This window comes from Ambystoma mexicanum, chromosome 13, assembly GCF_040938575.1.
Source record: "Ambystoma mexicanum isolate Mex_15411 chromosome 13, UKY_AmexF1_1, whole genome shotgun sequence".
Lineage (NCBI taxonomy): Eukaryota > Metazoa > Chordata > Amphibia > Caudata > Ambystomatidae > Ambystoma > Ambystoma mexicanum.
The window spans coordinates 773,917,477-773,943,420 of record NC_090938.1 but is presented as its reverse complement, the minus strand read 5'-3'; positions in this window follow the sequence as shown (position 1 = coordinate 773,943,420).

Sequence of the window (25,944 nt, the reverse complement as noted above, 5' to 3'; positions counted from 1 at the left end):
TTATACCAGGACTTCACTCAATCTTCTGCCTGGGTCACTTTATACCAGGACTTCCACTTCCACTTCTGCCTCGGTCACTTTATACCAGGACTTCCACTTCCTCTTCTGCCTGGTTCACTTTATACCAGGACTTCCACTTCCACTTCTGTCTGGGTCACTTTATACCAGGACTTCCACTTCCACTTCAGCCTGGGTCACTCTATACCAGGACTTCCACTTCCTCTTCTGCCTGGGTCAATTTATACCAGGACTCCTACTTCCTCTTCTGCCTGGGTCACTTTATACCAGGACTCCTACTTCCTCTTCTGTTTGGGTCACTTTATACCAGGACTCCTACTTCCTCTTCTGCCTGGGTCACTTTATACCAGGACTTCCACTTCCACTTCTGCCTCGGTCACTTTATACCAGGAATTCCACTTCCTCTTCTGCCTGGTTCACTTTATACCAGGACTTCCACTTCCTCTTCTGCCTGGTTCACTTTATACCAGGAATTCACTTCCACTTCTGCCTGGGTCACCTTATACCAGGACTTCACTTCCTCTTCTGCCTGGGTCACTTTATACCAGGACTTCCACTTCTGCCTGGGTCACTTTATACCAGGAATTCACTTCCACTTCTGCCTGGGTAACTTTATACCAGGACTCCCACTTCCTCTTCTGCCTGGGTCACTTTATGCCAGGACTTCCACTTCCACTTCTGCCTGGGTCACTTTATACCAGGACTTCCACTTCCACGTCCTCTTCGGCCTGGGTCACTTTATACCAGGACTTCCACTTCCACTTCTGCCTGGGTCACTTTATACCAGGACTTCACTTCCTTTTCTGCCTGGGTCACTTTATACCAGGGCTTCCACTTCTGCCTGGGTCACTTTATACCAGGAATTCACTTCCACTTCTGCCTGGGTCACCTTATACCAGGACTTCACTTCCTCTTCTGCCTGGGTCACTTTATACCAGGACTTCCTCCACTTCTGTCTGGGTCACTTTATACCAGGACTTCCACTTCTGCCTGGGTCACTTTATACCAGGATTTCCACTTCCACTTCCTCTTCTGCCTGGGTCACTTTATACAAGGACTTCCACTTACACGTCTGCCTGGGTCACTTTATACCAGGACTTCCACTTCCACTTCTGCCTGGGTAACTTTATACCAGGACTCCCACTTCCTCTTCTGCCTGGGTCACTTTATACCAGGACTTCCACTTCCACTTCTGCCTGGGTCACTTTATACCAGGACTTCCACTTCCACTTCTGCCTGGGTCACTTTATACCAGGACTTCCATTTCATCTTCTGCCTCGGTCACTTTATACCAGGACTTCCACTTCCACTTCTGCCTGGGTCACTTTATACCAGGACTTCCACTTCCACTTCTGCCTGGGTCACTTTATACCAGGACTTCCACTTCCACTTCTGCCTGGGTTACTTTATACCAGACCTTCCACTTCCACTTCTGCCTAGGTCACTTTATACCAGGACTTCCACTTTCACTTTTGCCTGCGTCACATTATACCAGGACCTCCACTTCCACTTCTGCCTGGGTCACTTTATACCAGGAATTCCACTTCCACTTCTGCCTGGGTCACATTATATCAGGACTTCCACTTCCACTTCCTCTTCTGCCTGGGTCACTTTATACCAGGACTTCCACTTCCTCTTCTGCCTGGGTCACTTTATACCAGGACTTCCACTTCCTCTTCCTCTTCTGCCTGGGTCACTTTATACCGGGACTTCCACTTCCACTTCTGCCTAGGTAACTTTACACGAGGACTTCCACTTCCAATTCTGCCTGGGTCACTTTATACCAGGACTTCCACTATCACTTCTGCCTGGGTCACTTTACACGAGGACTTCCACTTCCAATTCTGCCTGGGTCACTTCATACCAGGACTTCCACTTCTTCCTGGGTCACTTTATACCAGGACTTCCACTTCCTCTTCTGCCTGGGTCACTTTATACCAGAACGTCCACTTCCACTTCTATCTGAGTCACTTTATGCCAGGACTTCCACTTCTGTCTGGGTTACTTTATACCAGGACTTCCACTTCCACTTCTGCCTAGGTCACTTTATACCAGGACTTCCACTTCCACTTCTGCCTGGGTCACTTTATACCAGGACTTCCACTTCCACTTCTGCCCGGGTCACTTTATACCAGGACTTCCACTTACACTTCTGCCTGGGTCACTTTATACCAGGACTTCCACTTCCACTTCTGCCTGGGTAACTTTATACCAGGACTCCCACTTCCTCTTCTGCCTGGGTCACTTTATACCAGGATTTCCACTTCCACTTCTGCCTGGGTCACATTATACCAGGACTTCCACTTCCACTTCCTCTTCTGCCTGGGTCACTTTATACCAGGACTTCCACTTCTGTCTGGGTCACTTTATACCTGGACTTCCACTTCCTCTTCCTCTTCTGCCTGGGTCACTTTATACTAGGACTTCCTCTTCCTCTTCTGCCTGGGTCACTTTATACCAGGACTTCCACTTCCACTTCTGCCTAGGTCACTTTATACCAGGACTTCCACTTCCACTTCTGCCTGGGTCACTTTATACCAGGACTTCCACTTCCACTTCTGCCCGGGTCACTTTATACCAGGACTTCCACTTACACTTCTGCCTGGGTCACTTTATACCAGGACTTCCACTTCCACTTCTGCCTGGGTAACTTTATACCAGGACTCCCACTTCCTCTTCTGCCTGGGTCACTTTATACCAGGATTTCCACTTCCACTTCTGCCTGGGTCACATTATACCAGGACTTCCACTTCCACTTCCTCTTCTGCCTGGGTCACTTTATACCAGGACTTCCACTTCTGTCTGGGTCACTTTATACCTGGACTTCCACTTCCTCTTCCTCTTCTGCCTGGGTCACTTTATACCAGGACTTCTACTTCCACTTCTGCCTGGGTCACTTTATACCAGGACTTCCACTTCCACTTCTGCCTGGGTCACTTTATACCAGGACTCCCACTTCCACTTCTGCCTGGGTCACTTTATACCAGGACTTCCACTTCCACCTCTGCCTGGGTCACTTTATACCAGGACTCCCACTTCCACTTCTGCCTGGGTCACCTTATACCAGGACTTCTAATTCCACTTCTGCCTGGGTCACTTTATACCAGGAATTCACTTCCACTTCTGCCTGGGTCACCTTATACCAGGACTTCACTTCCTCTTCTGCCTGGGTCACTTTATACCAGGACTTCCACTTCTGCCTGGGTCACTTTATACCAGGAATTCACTTCCACTTCTGCCTGGGTCACCTTACACCAGGACTTCCTCCGCTTCTGTCTGGGTCACTTTATACCAGGACTTCCACTTCCACTTCCTCTTCTGCCTGGGTCACTTTATACCAGGACTTCCACTTCCTCTTCTGCCTGGTTCACTTTATACCAGGACTTCCACTTCCACTTCTGCCTGGGTCACTTTATACCAGGACTCCTACTTCCTCTTCTGCCTGGGTCACTTTATACCAGGACTTCCACTTCCACTTCCACTTCTGCCTGGGTCACTTTATACCAGGACTTCCACTTCCACTTCCTCTTCTGCCTGGGTCACTTTACACAAGGACTTCCACTTCCAATTCTGCCTGGGTCACTTTATACCAGGACTTCCACTATCACTTCTGCCTGGGTCACTTTACACGAGGACTTCCACTTCCAATTCTGCCTGGGTCATTTTATAACAGGACTTCCACTTCTTCCTGGGTCACTTTATACCAGGACTTCCACTTCCTCTTCTGCCTGGGTCACTTTATACCAGAACGTCCACTTCTACCTGGGTCACTTTATACCAGGACTTCCAGATCCTCTTCTGTCTGGGTCACTTTATACCAGAACGTCCACTTCCACTTCTATCTGAGTCACTTTATGCCAGGACTTCCACTTCTGTCTGGGTCACTTTATACCAGGACTTCCACTTCCACTTCTGCCTGGGTCACTTTATACCAGGACTTCCACTTCCACTTCTGCCCGGGTCACTTTATACCAGGACTTCCACTTCCACTTCTGCCCGGGTCACTTTATACCAGGACTTCCACTTACACTTCTGCCTGGGTCACTTTATACCAGGACTTCCACTTCCACTTCTGCCTGGGTAACTTTATACCAGGACTCCCACTTCCTCTTCTGCCTGGGTCACTTTATACCAGGATTTCCACTTCCACTTCTGCCTGGGTCACATTATACCAGGACTTCCACTTCCACTTCCTCTTCTGCCTGGGTCACTTTATACCAGGACTTCCACTTCCTCTTCCTCTTCTGCCTGGGTCACTTTATACTAGGACTTCCACTTCCTCTTCCTCTTCTGCCTGGGTCACTTTATACCAGGACTTCCACTTCCTCTTCCTCTTCTGCCTGGGTCACTTTATACTAGGACTTCCACTTCCTCTTCCTCTTCTGCCTGGGTCACTTTATACCAGGACTTCCACTTCCTCTTCCTCTTCTGCCTGGGTCACTTTATACTAGGACTTCCACTTCCTCTTCCTCTTCTGCCTGGGTCACTTTATACCAGGACTTCCACTTCCTCATCTGCCTGGGCCACTTTATACCAGGACTTCCACTTCCTCTTCCTCTTCTGGCTGGGTCACTTTATACCAGGACTTCCATTTCCACTTCCATTTCTGCCTGGGTCACTTTATACCAGGACTTGCACTTTCGCCTGGGTCACTTTATACCATCACTTCCACTTCTGCCTGGGTCACTTTATACCAGGACTTCCACTTCCACTTCCTCTTCTGCCTGGGTCGCTTTATACCAGGACTTCCACTTCCTCATCTGCCTGGGTCACTTTATACCAGGACTTCCACTTCCACTTCCACATCTCACTGGGTCACTTTATACCAGGACTTCCTCTTATGCCTGGGTCACTTTATACCAGGACTTCCACTTCTTTCTGGGTCACTTTATACCAGGACTTCCACTTCCTCTTCCTCTTCTGCCTGGGTCACTTTATACTAGGACTTCCACTTCCTCATCTGCCTGGGCCACTTTATAACAGGACTTCCACTTCTGCCTGGGTCACTTTATACTAGGACTTCCACTTCCTCTTCTGCCTGGGTCACTTTATAACAGGACTTCCACTTCCACTTCTGCCTGGGTCACTTTATACCAGGACCTCCACTTCCACTTCTGCCTGGGTAACTTTATACCAGGACTCCCACTTCCTCTTCTGCCTGGGTCACTTTATACCAGGATTTCCACTTCCACTTCTGCCTGGGTCACATTATACCAGGACTTCCACTTCCACTTCCTCTTCTGCCTGGGTCACTTTATACCAGGACTTCCACTTCTGTCTGGGACACTTTATACCTGGACTTCCACTTCCTCTTCCTCTTCTGCCTGGGTCACTTTATACTAGGACTTCCACTTCCTCTTCCTCTTCTGCCTGGGTCACTTTATACCAGGACTTCCACTTCCTCTTCCTCTTCTGCCTGGGTCACTTTATACTAGGACTTCCACTTCCTCTTCCTCTTCTGCCTGGGTCACTTTATACCAGGACTTCCACTTCCTCATCTGCCTGGGCCACTTTATACCAGGACTTCCACTTCCTCTTCCTCTTCTGGCTGGGTCACCTTATACCAGGACTTCCATTTCCACTTCCATTTCTGCCTGGGTCACTTTATACCAGGACTTGCACTTTCGCCTGGGTCACTTTATACCATCACTTCCACTTCTGCCTGGGTCACTTTATACCAGGACTTCCACTTCCACTTCCTCTTCTGCCTGGGTCGCTTTATACCAGGACTTCCACTTCCTCATCTGCCTGGGTCACTTTATACCAGGACTTCCACTTCCACTTCCACATCTGACTGGGTCACTTTATACCAGGACTTCCTCTTATGCCTGGGTCACTTTATACCAGGACTTCCACTTCTTTCTGGGTCACTTTATACCAGGACTTCCACTTCCTCTTCCTCTTCTGCCTGGGTCACTTTATACTAGGACTTCCACTTCCTCATCTGCCTGGGCCACTTTATAACAGGACTTCCACTTCCACTTCTGCCTGGGTCACTTTATACTAGGACTTCCACTTCCTCTTCTGCCTGGGTCACTTTATAACAGGACTTCCACTTCCACTTCTGCCTGGGTCACTTTATACCAGGACTTCCACTTCCTCTTCTGCCTGGGTCACTTTATACCAGGACTTCCACTTCCACTTCTGCCTGGGTCACTTTATACCAGGACTTCCACTTCCACTTCTAGCTGTGTCACTTCTGCCTGGGTCACTTTATACCAGGACTTCCATTTCCTCTTCAGCCTGGTCACTCTATACCAGGACTTCCACTTCCTCTTCTGCCTGGGCCAATTTATACCAGGACTCCTACTTCCTCTTCTGCCTGGGTCACTTTATACCAGGACTCCTACTTCCTCTTCTGTTTGGGTCACTTTATACCAGGACTCCTACTTCCTCTTCTGCCTGGGTCACTTTATACCAGGACTTCCACTTCCACTTCTGCCTCGGTCACTTTATACCAGGACTTCCACTTCCTCTTCTGCCTGGTTCACTTTATACCAGGACTTCCACTTCCTCTTCTGCCTGGGTCAATTTATACCAGGACTCCTACTTCCTCTTCTGCCTGGGTCACTTTATACCAGGACTCCTACTTCCTCTGCTGTTTGGGTCACTTTATACCAGGACTCCTACTTCCTCTTCTGCCTGGGTCACTTTATACCAGGACTTCCACTTCCTCTTCTGCCTGGTTCACTTTATACCAGGACTTCCACTTCCACTTCTGTCTGGGTCACTTTATACCAGGACTTCCACTTCCACTTCAGCCTGGTTCACTTTATACCAGGACTTCCACTTCCTCTTCTGCCTGGGTCAATTTTTACCAGGACTCCTACTTCCTCTTCTGCCTGGGTCACTTTATACCAGGACTCCTACTTCCTCTTCTGTTTGGGTCACTTTATACCAGGACTCCTACTTCCTCTTCTGCCTGGGTCACTTTATACCAGGACTTCCACTTCCACTTCTGCCTCGGTCACTTTATACCAGGACTTCCACTTCCTCTTCTGCCTGGTTCACGTTATACCAGGACTTCCACTTCCTCTTCTGCCTGGTTCACTTTATACCAGGAATTCATTTCCACTTCTGCCTGGGTCACCTTATACCAGGACTTCACTCAATCTTCTGCCTGGGTCACTTTATACCAGGACTTCCACTTCCACTTCTGCCTCGGTCACTTTATACCAGGACTTCCACTTCCTCTTCTGCCTGGTTCACTTTATACCAGGACTTCCACTTCCACTTCTGTCTGGGTCACTTTATACCAGGACTTCCACTTCCACTTCAGCCTGGGTCACTCTATACCAGGACTTCCACTTCCTCTTCTGCCTGGGTCAATTTATACCAGGACTCCTACTTCCTCTTCTGCCTGGGTCACTTTATACCAGGACTCCTACTTCCTCTTCTGTTTGGGTCACTTTATACCAGGACTCCTACTTCCTCTTCTGCCTGGGTCACTTTATACCAGGACTTCCACTTCCACTTCTGCCTCGGTCACTTTATACCAGGACTTCCACTTCCTCTTCTGCCTGGTTCACTTTATACCAGGACTTCCACTTCCTCTTCTGCCTGGTTCACTTTATACCAGGAATTCACTTCCACTTCTGCCTGGGTCACCTTATACCAGGACTTCACTTCCTCTTCTGCCTGGGTCACTTTATACCAGGACTTCCACTTCTGCCTGGGTCACTTTATACCAGGAATTCACTTCCACTTCTGCCTGGGTAACTTTATACCAGGACTCCCACTTCCTCTTCTGCCTGGGTCACTTTATGCCAGGACTTCCACTTCCACTTCTGCCTGGGTCACTTTATACCAGGACTTCCACTTCCACGTCCTCTTCGGCCTGGGTCACTTTATACCAGGACTTCCACTTCCACTTCTGCCTGGGTCACTTTATACCAGGACTTCACTTCCTTTTCTGCCTGGGTCACTTTATACCAGGGCTTCCACTTCTGCCTGGGTCACTTTATACCAGGAATTCACTTCCACTTCTGCCTGGGTCACCTTATACCAGGACTTCACTTCCTCTTCTGCCTGGGTCACTTTATACCAGGACTTCCTCCACTTCTGTCTGGGTCACTTTATACCAGGACTTCCACTTCTGCCTGGGTCACTTTATACCAGGATTTCCACTTCCACTTCCTCTTCTGCCTGGGTCACTTTATACAAGGACTTCCACTTACACGTCTGCCTGGGTCACTTTATACCAGGACTTCCACTTCCACTTCTGCCTGGGTAACTTTATACCAGGACTCCCACTTCCTCTTCTGCCTGGGTCACTTTATACCAGGACTTCCACTTCCACTTCTGCCTGGGTCACTTTATACCAGGACTTCCACTTCCACTTCTGCCTGGGTCACTTTATACCAGGACTTCCATTTCATCTTCTGCCTCGGTCACTTTATACCAGGACTTCCACTTCCACTTCTGCCTGGGTCACTTTATACCAGGACTTCCACTTCCACTTCTGCCTGGGTCACTTTATACCAGGACTTCCACTTCCACTTCTGCCTGGGTTACTTTATACCAGACCTTCCACTTCCACTTCTGCCTAGGTCACTTTATACCAGGACTTCCACTTTCACTTTTGCCTGCGTCACATTATACCAGGACCTCCACTTCCACTTCTGCCTGGGTCACTTTATACCAGGAATTCCACTTCCACTTCTGCCTGGGTCACATTATATCAGGACTTCCACTTCCACTTCCTCTTCTGCCTGGGTCACTTTATACCAGGACTTCCACTTCCTCTTCTGCCTGGGTCACTTTATACCAGGACTTCCACTTCCTCTTCCTCTTCTGCCTGGGTCACTTTATACCGGGACTTCCACTTCCACTTCTGCCTGGGTAACTTTACACGAGGACTTCCACTTCCAATTCTGCCTGGGTCACTTTATACCAGGACTTCCACTATCACTTCTGCCTGGGTCACTTTACACGAGGACTTCCACTTCCAATTCTGCCTGGGTCACTTTATACCAGGACTTCCACTTCTTCCTGGGTCACTTTATACCAGGACTTCCACTTCCTCTTCTGCCTGGGTCACTTTATACCAGAACGTCCACTTCCACTTCTATCTGAGTCACTTTATGCCAGGACTTCCACTTCTGTCTGGGTTACTTTATACCAGGACTTCCACTTCCACTTCTGCCTAGGTCACTTTATACCAGGACTTCCACTTCCACTTCTGTCTGGGTCACTTTATACCAGGACTTCCACTTCCACTTCTGCCCGGGTCACTTTATACCAGGACTTCCACTTACACTTCTGCCTGGGTCACTTTATACCAGGACTTCCACTTCCACTTCTGCCTGGGTAACTTTATACCAGGACTCCCACTTCCTCTTCTGCCTGGGTCACTTTATACCAGGATTTCCACTTCCACTTCTGCCTGGGTCACATTATAACAGGACTTCCACTTCCACTTCCTCTTCTGCCTGGGTCACTTTATACCAGGACTTCCACTTCTGTCTGGGTCACTTTATACCTGGACTTCCACTTCCTCTTCCTCTTCTGCCTGGGTCACTTTATACTAGGACTTCCTCTTCCTCTTCTGCCTGGGTCACTTTATACTAGGACTTCCACTTCCTCTTCCTCTTCTGCCTGGGTCACTTTATACCAGGACTTCCACTTCCTCTTCCTCTTCTGGCTGGGTCACTTTATACCAGGACTTCCACTTCCTCATCTGCATGGGCCACTTTATACCAGGACTTCCTCTTATGCCTGGGTCACTTTATACCAGGACTTGCACTTTCACCTGGGTCACTTTATACCATCACTTCCACTTCTGCCTGGGTCACTTTATACCAGGACTTCCACTTCCACTTCTGCCTCGGTCACTTTATACCAGGACTTCCACTTCCTCTTCTGCCTGGTTCACTTTATACCAGGACTTCCACTTCCTCTTCTGCCTGGTTCACTTTATACCAGGAATTCACTTCCACTTCTGCCTGGGTCACCTTATACCAGTACTTCACTTCCTCTTCTGCCTGGGTCACTTTATACCAGGACTTCCACTTCCTCTTCTGCCTGGTTCACTTTATACCAGGAATTCACTTCCACTTCTGCCTGGGTCACCTTATACCAGTACTTCACTTCCTCTTCTGCCTGGGTCACTTTATACCAGGACTTCCACTTCTGCCTGGGTCACTTTATACCAGGAATTCACTTCCACTTCTGCCTGGGTCACCTTATACCAGTACTTCACTTCCTCTTCTGCCTGGGTCACTTTATACCAGGACTTCCACTTCTGCCTGGGTCACTTTATACCAGGAATTCACTTCCACTTCTGCCTGGGTCACCTTATACCAGGACTTCCACTATCACTTCTGCCTGGGTCACTTTACCGGAGGACTTCCACTTCCAATTCTGCCTGGGTCACTTTATACCAGGACTTCCACTATCACTTCTGCCTGGGTCACTTTACACGAGGACTTCCACTTCCAATTCTGCCTGGGTCACTTTATACCAGGACTTCCACTTCTTCCTGGGTCACTTTATACCAGGACTTCCACTTCCTCTTCTGCCTGGGTCACTTTATACCAGAACGTCCACTTCCACTTCTATCTGAGTCACTTTATGCCAGGACTTCCACTTCTGTATGGGTTACTTTATACCAGGACTTCCACTTCCACTTCTGCCTAGGTCACTTTATACCAGGACTTCCACTTCCACTTCTGCCTGGGTCACTTTATACCAGGGCTTCCACTTCCACTTCTGCCCGGGTCACTTTATACCAGGACTTCCACTTACACTTCTGCCTGGGTCACTTTATACCAGGACTTCCACTTCCACTTCTGCCTGGGTAACTTTATACCAGGACTCCCACTTCCTCTTCTGCCTGGGTCACTTTATACCAGGATTTCCACTTCCACTTCTGCCTGGGTCACATTATACCAGGACTTCCACTTCCACTTCCTCTTCTGCCTGGGTCACTTTATACCAGGACTTCCACTTCTGTCTGGGTCACTTTATACCTGGACTTCCACTTCCTCTTCCTCTTCTGCCTGGGTCACTTTATACTAGGACTTCCTCTTCCTCTTCTGCCTGGGTCACTTTATACTAGGACTTCCACTTCCTCTTCCTTTTCTGCCTGGGTCACTTTATACCAGGACTTCCACTTCCTCATCTGCCTGGGCCACTTTATACCAGGACTTCCACTTCCTCTTCCTCTTCTGGCTGGGTCACTTTATACCAGGACTTCCACTTCCTCATCTGCATGGGCCACTTTATACCAGGACTTCCTCTTATGCCTGGGTCACTATATACCAGGACTTGCACTTTCACCTGGGTCACTTTATACCATCACTTCCACTTCTGCCTGGGTCACTTTATACCAGGACTCCTACTTCCTCTTCTGTTTGGGTCACTTTATACCAGGACTCCTACTTCCTCTTCTGCCTGGGTCACTTTATACCAGGACTTCCACTTCCACTTCTGCCTCGGTCACTTTATACCAGGACTTCCACTTCCTCTTCTGCCTGGTTCACTTTATACCAGGACTTCCACTTCCTCTTCTGCCTGGTTCACTTTATACCAGGAATTCACTTCCACTTCTGCCTGGGTCACCTTATACCAGGACTTCACTAAATCTTCTGCCTGGGTCACTTTATACCAGGACTTCCACTTCCACTTCTGCCTCGGTCACTTTATACCAGGACTTCCACTTCCTCTTCTGCCTGGTTCACTTTATACCAGGACTTCCACTTCCACTTCTGTCTGGGTCACTTTATACCAGAACTTCCACTTCCACTTCAGCCTGGGTCACTCTATACCAGGACTTCCACTTCCTCTTCTGCCTGGGTCAATTTATACCAGGACTCCTACTTCCTCTTCTGCCTGGGTTACTTTATACCAGGACTCCTACTTCCTCTTCTGTTTGGGTCACTTTATACCAGGACTCCTACTTCCTCTTCTGCCTGGGTCACTTTATACCAGGACTTCCACTTCTGCCTCGGTCACATTATACCAGGACTTCCACTTCCTCTTCTGCCTGGTTCACTTTATACCAGGACTTCCACTTCCTCTTCTGCCTGGTTCACTTTATACCAGGAATTCACTTCCACTTCTGCCTGGGTCACCTTATACCAGGACTTCACTTCCTCTTCTGCCTGGGTCACTTTATAACAGGACTTCCACTTCTGCCTGGGTCACTTTATACCAGGAATTCACTTCCACTTCTGCCTGGGTAACTTTATACCAGGACTCCCACTTCCTCTTCTGCCTGGGTCACTTTATGCCAGGACTTCCACTTCCACTTCTGCCTGGGTCACTTTATACCACGACTTCCACTTCCACTTCCTCTTCGGCCTGGGTCACTTTATACCAGGACTTCCACTTCCACTTCTGCCTGGGTCACTTTATACCAGGACTTCACTTCCTCTTCTGCCTGGGTCACTTTATACCAGGGCTTCCACTTCTGCCTGGGTCACTTTATACCAGGAATTCACTTCCACTTCTGCCTGGGTCACCTTATACCAGGACTTCACTTCCTCTTCTGCCTGGGTCACTTTATACCAGGACTTCCTCCACTTCTGTCTGGGTCACTTTATACCAGGACTTCCACTTCTGCCTGGGTCACTTTATACCAGGACTTCCACTTCCACTTCCTCTTCTGCCTGGGTCACTTTATACAAGGACTTCCACTTACACGTCTGCCTGGGTCACTTTATACCAGGACTTCCACTTCCACTTCTGCCTGGGTAACTTTATACCAGGACTCCCACTTCCTCTTCTGCCTGGGTCACTTTATACCAGGACTTCCACTTCCACTTCTGCCTGGGTCACTTTATACCAGGACTTCCACTTCCACTTCTGCCTGGGTCACTTTATACCAGGACTTCCATTTCATCTTCTGCCTGGGTCACTTTATACCAGGACTTCCACTTCCACTTCTGCCTGGGTCACTTTATACCAGGACTTCCACTTCCACTTCTGCCTGGGTCACTTTATACCAGGACTTCCACTTCCACTTCTGCCTGGGTTACTTTATACCAGACCTTCCACTTCCACTTCTGCCTAGGTCACTTTATACCAGGACTTCCACTTTCACTTTTGCTTGGGTCACATTATACCAGGACCTCCACTTCCACTTCTGCCTGGGTCACTTTATACCAGGAATTCCACTTCCACTTCTGCCTGGGTCACATTATATCAGGACTTCCACTTCCACTTCCTCTTCTGCCTGGGTCACTTTATACCAGGACTTCCACTTCCTCTTCTGCCTGGGTCACTTTATACCAGGACTTCCACTTCCTCTTCCTCTTCTGCCTGGGTCACTTTATACCAGGACTTCCACTTCCACTTCTGCCTGGGTCACTTTACACGAGGACTTCCACTTCCAATTCTGCCTGGGTCACTTTATACCAGGACTTCCACTATCACTTCTGCCTGGTCACTTTACACGAGGACTTCCACTTCCAATTCTGCCTGGGTCACTTTATACCAGGACTTCCACTTCTTCCTGGGTCACTTTATACCAGGACTTCCACTTCCTCTTCTGCCTGGGTCACTTTATACCAGAACGTCCACTTCCACTTCTATCTGAGTCAATTTATGCCAGGACTTCCACTTCTGTCTGGGTTACTTTATACCAGGACTTCCACTTCCACTTCTGCCTAGGTCACTTTATACCAGGACTTCCACTTCCACTTCTGCCTGGGTCACTTTATACCAGGACTTCCACTTCCACTTCTGCCTGGGTCACTTTACACCAGGACTTCCACTTACACTTCTGCCTGGGTCACTTTATACCAGGACTTCCACTTCCACTTCTGCCTGGGTAACTTCATACCAGGACTCCCACTTCCTCTTCTGCCTGGGTCACTTTATACCAGGATTTCCACTTCCACTTCTGCCTGGGTCACATTATACCAGGACTTCCACTTCCACTTCCTCTTCTGCCTGGGTCACTTTATACCAGGACTTCCACTTCTGTCTGGGTCACTTTATACCTGGACTTCCACTTCCTCTTCCTCTTCTGCCTGGGTCACTTTATACTAGGACTTCCACTTCCTCATCTGCCTGGGCCACTTTATACCAGGACTTCCACTTCCTCTTCCTCTTCTGGCTGGGTCACTTTATACCAGGACTTCCACTTCCTCATCTGCATGGGCCACTTTATACCAGGACTTCCTCTTATGCCTGGGTCACTTTATACCAGGACTTGCACTTTCACCTGGGTCACTTTATACCATCACTTCCACTTCTGCCTGGGTCACTTTATACCAGGACTTCCACTTCCACTTCCTCTTCTGCCTGGGTCGCTTTATACCAGGACTTCCACTTCCTCATCTGCCTGGGTCACTTTATACCAGGACTTCCACTTCCACTTCCACTTCTGACTGGGTCACTTTATACCAGGACTTCCTCTTATGCCTGGGTCACTTTATACCAGGACTTCCACTTCCACTTCTGCCTGGGTAACTTTATACCAGGACTCCCACTTCCTCTTTTGCCTGGGTCACTTTATACCAGGACTTCCACTTCTGTCTGGGTCACTTTATACCAGGACTTCCACTTCCTCTTCCTCTTCTGCCTGGGTCACTTTATACTAGGACCTCCACTTCCTCATCTGCCTGGGCCACTTTATAACAGGACTTCCACTTCCACTTCTGCCTGGGTCACTTTATACTAGGACTTCCACTTCCTCTTCTGCCTGGGTCACTTTATAACAGGACTTCCACTTCCACTTCTGCCTCAGTCACTTTATACCAGGACTTCCACTTCCTCTTCTGCCTGGGTCACTTTATACCAGGACTTCCACTTCCACTTCTGCCTGGGTCACTTTATACCAGGACTTCCACTTCCACGTCTGCCTGTGTCACTTCTGCCTGGGTCACTTTATACCAGGACTTCCATTTCCTCTTCTGCCTGGGTCACTTTATACACTGACTTCCACTTCCACTTCCTCATCTGCCTGGGTCACTTTGTACCAGGACTTCCACTTCCACTTCAGCCTGGGTCACTCTATACCAGGACTTCCACTTCCTCTTCTGCCTGGGTCAATTTATACCAGGGCTCCTACTTCCTCTTCTGCCTGGGTCACTTTATACCAGGACTCCTACTTCCTCTTCTGTCTGGGTCACTTTATACCAGGACTCCTACTTCCTCTTCTGCCTTGGTCACTTTATACCAGGACTTCCACTTCTGCCTCGGTCACTTTATACCAGGACTTCCACTTCCTCTTCTGCCTGGTTCACTTTATACCAGGACTTCCACTTCCTCTTCTGCCTGGTTCACTTTATACCAGGAATTCACTTCCACTTCTGCCTGGGTCACCTTATAAAAGGACTTCACTTCCTCTTCTGCCTGGGTCACTATATACCAGGACTTCCACTTCTGCCTGGGTCACTTTATACCAGGAATTCACTTCCACTTCTGCCTGGGTAACTTTATACCAGGACTCCCACTTCCTCTTCTGCCTGGGTCACTTTATGCCAGGACTTCCACTTCCACTTCTGCCTGGGTCACTTTATACCAGGACTTCCACTTCCACTTCTGCCTGGGTCACTTTATACCAGGACTTCACTTCCTCTTCTGCCTGGGTCACTTTATACCAGGACTTCCACTTCTGCCTGGGTCACTTTATACCAGGAATTCACTTCCACTTCTGCTTGGGTCACCTTATACCAGGACTTCACTTCCTCTTCTGCCTGGGTCACTTTATACCAGGACTTCCTCCACTTCTGTCTGGGTCACTTTATACCAGGACTTCTACTTGCACTTCTGCCTGGGTCACTTTATACCAGGACTTCCACTTCCTCTTCTGCCTGGGTTACTTTATACCAGGACTTCCACTTACACGTCTGCCTGGGTCACTTTATACCAGGACTTCCACTTCCACTTCTGCCTGGGTAACTTTATACCAGGACTCCCACTTCCTCTTCTGCCTGGGTCACTTTATACCAGGATTTCCACTTCCACTTCTGCCTGGGTCACATTATATCAGGACTTCCACTTCCACTTCCTCTTCTGCCTGGGTCACTTTATACCAGGACTCCCACTTCCTCTTCTGCCTGGGTCACTTTATACCAGGACTTCCACTTCCTCTTCCTCTTCTGCCTGGGTCACTTTATACCAGGACTTCCACTTCCACTTCCTCTTCTGCCTGGGTCACTTTATACCAGGACTTCCACTTCCTCATCTGCCTGGGCCACTTTATACCAGGACTTCCACTTCCTCTTCCTCTTCTGGCTGGGTCACTTGATACCATGACTTCCACTTCCTCTTCTTCCTGGGTCACTTTATACCATGACTTCCTCTTCTGCCTGGGTAACTTTATACCAGGACTCCCACTTCCTCTTCTGCCTGGGTCACTTTATACCAGGACTTCCACTTCCACTTCTGCCTGGGTCACTTTATACCAGGACTTCCACTTCCACTTCTGCCCGGGTCACTTTATACCAGGACTTCCACTTCCACTTCTGCCCGGGTCACTTTATACCAGGACTTCCACTTACACTTCTGCCTGGGTCACTTTATACCAGGACTTCCACTTTCACTTCTGCCTGGGTAACTTTATACCAGGACTCCCACTTCCTCTTCTGCCTGGGTCACTTTATACCAGGATTTCCACTTCCACTTCTGCCTGGGTCACATTATACCAGGACTTCCACTTCCACTTCCTCTTCTGCCTGGGTCACTTTATACCAGGACTTCCACTTCTGTCTGGGTCACTTTATACCAGGACTTCCACTTCCTCTTCCTCTTCTGCCTGGGTCACATTATACTAGGATTTCCACTTCCTCTTCTGCCTGGGTCACTTTATACCAGGACTTACACTTCCTCTTCCTCTTCTGCCTGGGTCACTTTATACTAGGACTTCCACTTCCTCTTCCTCTTCTGCCTGGGTCACTTTATACCAGGACTTCCACTTCCTCATCTGCCTGGGCCACTTTATACCAGGACTTCCACTTCCTCTTCCTCTTCTGGCTGGGTCACTTTATACCAGGACTTCCATTTCCACTTCCATTTCTGCCTGGGTCACTTTATACCAGGACTTCCACTTCCTCATCTGCATGGGCCACTTTATACCAGGACTTCCTCTTATGCCTGGGTCACTTTATACCAGGACTTGCACTTTTGCCTGGGTCACTTTATACCATCACTTCCACTTCTGCCTGGGTCACTTTATACCAGGACTTCCACTTCCACTTCCTCTTCTGCCTGGGTCGCTTTATACCAGGACTTCCACTTCCTCATCTGCCTGGGTCACTTTATACCAGGACTTCCACATCCACTTCCACTTCTGCCTGGGTCACTTTATACCAGGACTTCCTCTTATGCCTGGGTCACTTTATACCAGGACTTCCACTTCCACTTCTGCCTGGGTAACTTTATACCAGGACTCCCACTTCCTCTTCTGCCTGGGTCACTTTATACCAGGACTTCCACTTCTGTCTGGGTCACTTTATACCAGGACTTCCACTTCCTCTTCCTCTTCTGCCTGGGTCACTTTATACTAGGACTTCCACTTCCTCATCTGCCTGGGCCACTTTATAACAGGACTTCCACTTCCACTTCTGCCTGGGTCACTTTATACTAGGACTTCCACTTCCTCTTCTGCCTGGGTCACTTTATAAAAGGACTTCCACTTCCACTTCTGCCTGGGTCACTTTATACCAGGACTTCCACTTCCTCTTCTGCCTGGGTCACTTTATACCAGGACTTCCACTTCCACTTCTGCCTGTGTCACTTCTGCCTGGGTCACTTTATACCAGGACTTCCATTTCCTCTTCTGCCTGGGTCACTTTATACACTGACTTCCACTTCCACTTCAGCCTGGGTCACTCTATACCAGGACTTCCACTTCCTCTTCTGCCTGGGTCAATTTATACCAGGAATTCCACTTCCACTTCTGCCCGGGTCACTTTATACCAGGACTTCCACTTCTGCCTGGGTCACTTTACACGAGGACTTCCACTTCCAATTCTGCCGGGGTCACATTATACCAGGACTTCCACTTCCAATTCTGCCTGGGTCACTTTATACCAGGACTTCCACTTCTTCCTGGGTCACTTTATACCAGGACTTCCACTTCCTCTTCTACCTGGGTCACTTTATACCAGAATGTCCACTTCTGCCTGGGTCACTTTATACCAGGACTTCCACTTCCTCTTCTGTCTGGGTCACTTTATACCAGGACTTCCACTTCCTCTTCTGTCTGGGTCACTTTATACCAGAACGTCCACTTCCACTTCTGTCTGGGTCACTTTATACCAGGACTTCCACTTCCTCTTCTGTCTGGGTCACTTTATACCAGGACTTCCACTTCCTCTTTTGTCTGGGTCACTTTATACCAGGACTTCCACTTCCTCTTCTTCCTGGGTCACTTTATACCAGGACTTCCACTTCCTCTTCTGTCTGGGTCACTTTATACCAGGACTTCCACTTCCTCTTCTGTCTGGGTCACTTTATACCATGACTTCCACTTCCTCTTCTTCCTGGGTCACTTTATACCAGGACTTCCACTTCCTCTTCTTCCTGGGTCACTTTATACCAGGACTTCCACTTCCTCTTCTTCCTGGGTCATTTTATACCAGGTCTTCCAATTCCTCTTCTGTCTGGGTCACTTTATACCAGGACTTCCACTTCCTCTTCTGTCTGCGTCACTTTATACCAGGACTTCCACTTCCTCTTCTGTCTGGGTCACTTTATACCAGGACTTCCACTTCCTCTTCTGTCTGGGTCACTTTATACCATGACTTCCACTTCCTCTTCTTCTTGGGTCACTTTATACCAGGACTTCCACTTCCTCTTCTTCCTGGGTCACTTTATACCAGGACTTCCACTTCCTCTTCTTCCTGGGTCATTTTATACCAGGACTTCCACTTCCTCTTCTGTCTGGGTCACTTTATACCAGGACTTCCACTTCCTCTTCCTCTTCTGGCTGGGTCACTTTATACCAGGACTTCCACTTCCTCATCTGCATGGGCCACTTTATACCAGGACTTCCTCTTATGCCTGGGTCACTTTATACCAGGACTTGCACTTTCACCTGGGTCACTTTATACCATCACTTCCACTTCTGCCTGGGTCACTTTATACCAGGACTCCTACTTCCTCTTCTGTTTGGGTCACTTTATATCAGGACTCCTACTTCCTCTTCTGCCTGGGTCACTTTATACCAGGACTTCCACTTCCACTTCTGCCTCGGTCACTTTATACCAGGACTTCCACTTCCTCTTCTGCCTGGTTCACTTTATACCAGGACTTCCACTTCCTCTTCTGCCTGGTTCACTTTATACCAGGAATTCACTTCCACTTCTGCCTGGGTCACCTTATACCAGGACTTCACTCAATCTTCTGCCTGGGTCACTTTATACCAGGACTTCCACTTCCACTTCTGCCTCGGTCACTTTATACCAGGACTTCCACTTCCTCTTCTGCCTGGTTCACTTTATACCAGGACTTCCACTTCCACTTCTGTCTGGGTCACTTTATACCAGAACTTCCACTTCCACTTCAGCCTGGGTCACTCTATACCAGGACTTCCACTTCCTCTTCTGCCTGGGTCAATTTATACCAGGACTCCTACTTCCTCTTCTGCCTGGGTCACTTTATACCAGGACTCCTACTTCCTCTTCTGTTTGGGTCACTTTATACCAGGACTCCTACTTCCTCTTCTGCCTGGGTCACTTTATACCAGGACTTCCACTTCCACTTCTGCCTCGGTCACTTTATACCAGGACTTCCACTTCCTCTTCTGCCTGGTTCACTTTATACCAGGACTTCCACTTCCTCTTCTGCCTGGTTCACTTTATACCAGGAATTCACTTCCACTTCTGCCTGGGTCACCTTATACCAGGACTTCACTTCCTCTTCTGCCTGGGTCACTTTATACCAGGACTTCCACTTCTGCCTGGGTCACTTTATACCAGGAATTCACTTCCACTTCTGCCTGGGTCACCTTATGCCAGGACTTCCACTATCACTTCTGCCTGGGTCACTTTACCGGAGGACTTCCACTTCCAATTCTGCCTGGGTCACTTTATACCAGGACTTCCACTATCACTTCTGCCTGGGTCACTTTACACGAGGACTTCCACTTCCAATTCTGCCTGGGTCACTTTATACCAGGACTTCCACTTCTTCCTGGGTCACTTTATACCAGGACTTCCACTTCCTCTTCTGCCTGGGTCACTTTATACCAGAACGTCCACTTCCACTTCTATCTGAGTCACTTTATGCCAGGACTTCCACTTCTGTATGGGTTACTTTATACCAGGACTTCCACTTCCACTTCTGCCTAGGTCACTTTATACCAGGACTTCCACTTCCACTTCTGCCTGGGTCACTTTATACCAGGACTTCCACTTCCACTTCTGCCCGGGTCACTTTATACCAGGACTTCCACTTACACTTCTGCCTGGGTCACTTTATACCAGGACTTCCACTTCCACTTCTGCCTGGGTAACTTTATACCAGGACTCCCACTTCCTCTTCTGCCTGGGTCACTTTATACCAGGATTTCCACTTCCACTTCTGCCTGGGTCACATTATACGAGGACTTCCACTTCCACTTCCTCTTCTGCCTGGGTCACTTTATACCAGGACTTCCACTTCTGTCTGGGTCACTTTATACCTGGACTTCCACTTCCTCTTCCTCTTCTGCCTGGGTCACTTTATACTAGGACTTCCTCTTCCTCTTCTGCCTGGGTCACTTTATACTAGGACTTCCACTTCCTCTTCCTCTTCTGCCTGGGTCACTTTATACCAGGACTTCCACTTCCTCATCTGCCTGGGCCACTTTATACCAGGACTTCCACTTCCTCTTCCTCTTCTGGCTGGGTCACTTTATACCAGGACTTCCACTTCCTCATCTGCATGGGCCACTTTATACCAGGACTTCCTCTTATGCCTGGGTCACTTTATACCAGGACTTGCACTTTCACCTGGGTCACTTTATACCATCACTTCCACTTCTGCCTGGGTCACTTTATACCAGGACTCCTACTTCCTCTTCTGTTTGGGTCACTTTATACCAGGACTCCTACTTCCTCTTCTGCCTGGGTCACTTTATACCAGGACTTCCACTTCCACTTCTGCCTCGGTCACTTTATACCAGGACTTCCACTTCCTCTTCTGCCTTGGTCACTTTATACCAGGACTTCCACTTCTGCCTCGGTCACTTTATACCAGGACTTCCACTTCCTCTTCTGCCTGGTTCACTTTATACCAGGAATTCACTTCCACTTCTGCCTGGGTCACCTTATAAAAGGACTTCACTTCCTCTTCTGCCTGGGTCACTATATACCAGGACTTCCACTTCTGCCTGGGTCACTTTATACCAGGAATTCACTTCCACTTCTGCCTGGGTAACTTTATACCAGGACTCCCACTTCCTCTTCTGCCTGGGTCACTTTATGCCAGGACTTCCACTTCCACTTCTGCCTGGGTCACTTTATACCAGGACTTCCACTTCCACTTCTGCCTGGGTCACTTTATACCAGGACTTCACTTCCTCTTCTGCCTGGGTCACTTTATACCAGGACTTCCACTTCTGCCTGGGTCACTTTATACCAGGAATTCACTTCCACTTCTGCTTGGGTCACCTTATACCAGGACTTCACTTCCTCTTCTGCCTGGGTCACTTTATACCAGGACTTCCTCCACTTCTGTCTGGGTCACTTTATACCAGGACTTCTACTTGCACTTCTGCCTGGGTCACTTTATACCAGGACTTCCACTTCCTCTTCTGCCTGGGTCACTTTATACCAGGACTTCCACTTACACGTCTGCCTGGGTCACTTTATACCAGGACTTCCACTTCCACTTCTGCCTGGGTAACTTTATACCAGGACTCCCACTTCCTCTTCTGCCTGGGTCACTTTATACCAGGATTTCCACTTCCACTTCTGCCTGGGTCACATTATATCAGGACTTCCACTTCCACTTCCTCTTCTGCCTGGGTCACTTTATACCAGGACTCCCACTTCCTCTTCTGCCTGGGTCACTTTATACCAGGACTTCCACTTCCTCTTCCTCTTCTGCCTGGGTCACTTTATACCAGGACTTCCACTTCCACTTCCTCTTCTGCCTGGGTCACTTTATACCAGGACTTCCACTTCCTCATCTGCCTGGGCCACTTTATACCAGGACTTCCACTTCCTCTTCCTCTTCTGGCTGGGTCACTTGATACCATGACTTCCACTTCCTCTTCTTCCTGGGTCACTTTATACCATGACTTCCTCTTCTGTCTGGGTCACTTTATACCAGGACTTCCACTTCCTCTTCTGTCTGGGTCACTTTATACCAGGACTTGCACTTTCACCTGGGTCACTTTATACCATCACTTCCACTTCTGCCTGGGTCACTTTATACCAGGACTTCCACTTCCACTTCCTCTTCTGCCTGGGTCGCTTTATACCAGGACTTCCACTTCCTCATCTGCCTGGGTCACTTTATACCAGGACTTCCACTTCCACTTCCACTTCTGACTGGGTCACTTTATACCAGGACTTCCTCTTATGCCTGGGTCACTTTATACCAGGACTTCCACTTCCACTTCTGCCTGGGTAACTTTATACCAGGACTCCCACTTCCTCTTTTGCCTGGGTCACTTTATACCAGGACTTCCACTTCTGTCTGGGTCACTTTATACCAGGACTTCCACTTCCTCTTCCTCTTCTGCCTGGGTCACTTTATACTAGGACCTCCACTTCCTCATCTGCCTGGGCCACTTTATAACAGGACTTCCACTTCCACTTCTGCCTGGGTCACTTTATACTAGGACTTCCACTTCCTCTTCTGCCTGGGTCACTTTATAACAGGACTTCCACTTCCACTTCTGCCTCGGTCACTTTATACCAGGACTTCCACTTCCTCTTCTGCCTGGGTCACTTTATACCAGGACTTCCACTTCCACTTCTGCCTGGGTCACTTTATACCAGGACTTCCACTTCCACGTCTGCCTGTGTCACTTCTGCCTGGGTCACTTTATACCAGGACTTCCATTTCCTCTTCTGCCTGGGTCACTTTATACACTGACTTCCACTTCCACTTCCTCATCTGCCTGGGTCACTTTGTACCAGGACTTCCACTTCCACTTCAGCCTGGGTCACTCTATACCAGGACTTCCACTTCCTCTTCTGCCTGGGTCAATTTATACCAGGGCTCCTACTTCCTCTTCTGCCTGGGTCACTTTATACCAGGACTCCTACTTCCTCTTCTGTCTGGGTCACTTTATACCAGGACTCCTACTTCCTCTTCTGCCTTGGTCACTTTATACCAGGACTTCCACTTCTGCCTCGGTCACTTTATACCAGGACTTCCACTTCCTCTTCTGCCTGGTTCACTTTATACCAGGACTTCCACTTCCTCTTCTGCCTGGTTCACTTTATACCAGGAATTCACTTCCACTTCTGCCTGGGTCACCTTATAAAAGGACTTCACTTCCTCTTCTGCCTGGGTCACTATATACCAGGACTTCCACTTCTGCCTGGGTCACTTTATACCAGGAATTCACTTCCACTTCTGCCTGGGTAACTTTATACCAGGACTCCCACTTCCTCTTCTGCCTGGGTCACTTTATGCCAGGACTTCCACTTCCACTTCTGCCTGGGTCACTTTATACCAGGACTTCCACTTCCACTTCTGCCTGGGTCACTTTATACCAGGACTTCACTTCCTCTTCTGCCTGGGTCACTTTATACCAGGACTTCCACTTCTGCCTGGGTCACTTTATACCAGGAATTCACTTCCACTTCTGCTTGGGTCACCTTATACCAGGACTTCACTTCCTCTTCTGCCTGGGTCACTTTATACCAGGACTTCCTCCACTTCTGTCTGGGTCACTTTATACCAGGACTTCTACTTGCACTTCTGCCTGGGTCACTTTATACCAGGACTTCCACTTCCTCTTCTGCCTGGGTTACTTTATACCAGGACTTCCACTTACACGTCTGCCTGGGTCACTTTATACCAGGACTTCCACTTCCACTTCTGCCTGGGTAACTTTATACCAGGACTCCCACTTCCTCTTCTGCCTGGGTCACTTTATACCAGGATTTCCACTTCCACTTCTGCCTGGGTCACATTATATCAGGACTTCCACTTCCACTTCCTCTTCTGCCTGGGTCACTTTATACCAGGACTCCCACTTCCTCTTCTGCCTGGGTCACTTTATACCAGGACTTCCACTTCCTCTTCCTCTTCTGCCTGGGTCACTTTATACCAGGACTTCCACTTCCACTTCCTCTTCTGCCTGGGTCACTTTATACCAGGACTTCCACTTCCTCATCTGCCTGGGCCACTTTATACCAGGACTTCCACTTCCTCTTCCTCTTCTGGCTGGGTCACTTGATACCATGACTTCCACTTCCTCTTCTTCCTGGGTCACTTTATACCATGACTTCCTCTTCTGTCTGGGTCACTTTATACCAGTACTTCCACTTCCTCTTCTGTCTGGGTCACTTTATACCATGACTTCCACTTCCTCTTCTTCCTAGGTCACTTTATACCAGGACTTCCACTTCCTCTTCCTCTTCTGGCTGGGTCACTTTATACCAGGACTTCACTTCCACTTCCTCTTCTGCCTGGGTCGCTTTATGCCAGGACTTCTACTTCCTCATCTGCCTGGGTCACTTTATACCAGGACTTCCACTTCCACTTCTGCCTGGGTCACTTTATACCAGGACTTCCTCTTATGCCTGTGTCACTTTATACCAGGACTTCCACTTCCACTTCTGCCTGGGTAACTTTATACCAGGACTCCCACTTCCTCTTCGGCCTGGGTCACTTTATACCAGGACTTCCACTTCTGTCTGGGTCACTTTATACCAGGACTTCCACTTCCACTTCTGCCTGGGTCACTTTATACCAGGACTTCCACTTCCACTTCTGCCTGGGTCACTTTATACCAGGACTGCCACTTCCACTTCTGCCTGGGTCACTTTATACCAGGATTTCACTTCCACTTCCACTTCTGCCTGGGTCACTTTATACCAGGACTTCCACTTCCACTTCTGTCTGGGTCACTTTATACCAGGACTTCCACTTCCACTTCTGCCTGGGTCACTTTATACCAGGATTTCACTTCCACTTCCACTTCTGCCTGTGTCACTTCTGCCTGGGTCACTTTATACCAGGACTTCCACTTCCTCTTCTGCCTGGGTCACTTTATACACTGACTTCCACTTCCACTTCCTCGTCTGCCTGGGTCACTTTGTACCAGGACTTCCACTTCCACTTCAGCCTGGGTCATTCTATACTAGGACTTCCACTTCCTCTTCTGCCTGGGTCAATTTATACCAGGAATTCCACTTCCACTTCCACTTCTGCCTGGGTCACTTAATACCAGGACTTCCACTTCCACTTCTGCCTGGGTCACTTTATAGCAGGACTTCCACTTCCACTTCTGCCTGGGTCACTTTACACGAGGACTTCCACTTCCAATTCTGCCGGGGTCACATTATACCAGGACTTCCACTTCCACTTCTGCCTGGGTCACTTTACACGAGGACTTCCACTTCCAATTCTGCCTGGGTCACTTTATACCAGGACTTCCACTTCCACTTCTGCCTGGGTCACTTTACACGAGGACTTCCACTTCCAATTCTGCCTGGGTCACTTTATACCAGGACTTCCACTTCTTCCTGGGTCACTTTATACAAGGACTTCCACTTCCTCTTCTGCATGGGTCACTTTATACCAGAACGAACACTTCTGCCTGGGTCACTTTATACCAGGACTTCCACTTCCTCTTCTGTCTGGGTCACTTTATACCAGAACGTCCACTTCCACTTCTATCTAAGTCACTTTATGCCAGGACTTCCACTTCTGTCTGGGTCACTTTATACCAGGACTTCCACTTCCACTTCTGCCTGGGTCACTTTATACCAGGACTTCCACTTCCACTTCTGCCCGGGTCACTTTATACCAGGACTTCCACTTCCACTTCTGCCCGGGTCACTTTATACCAGGACTTCCACT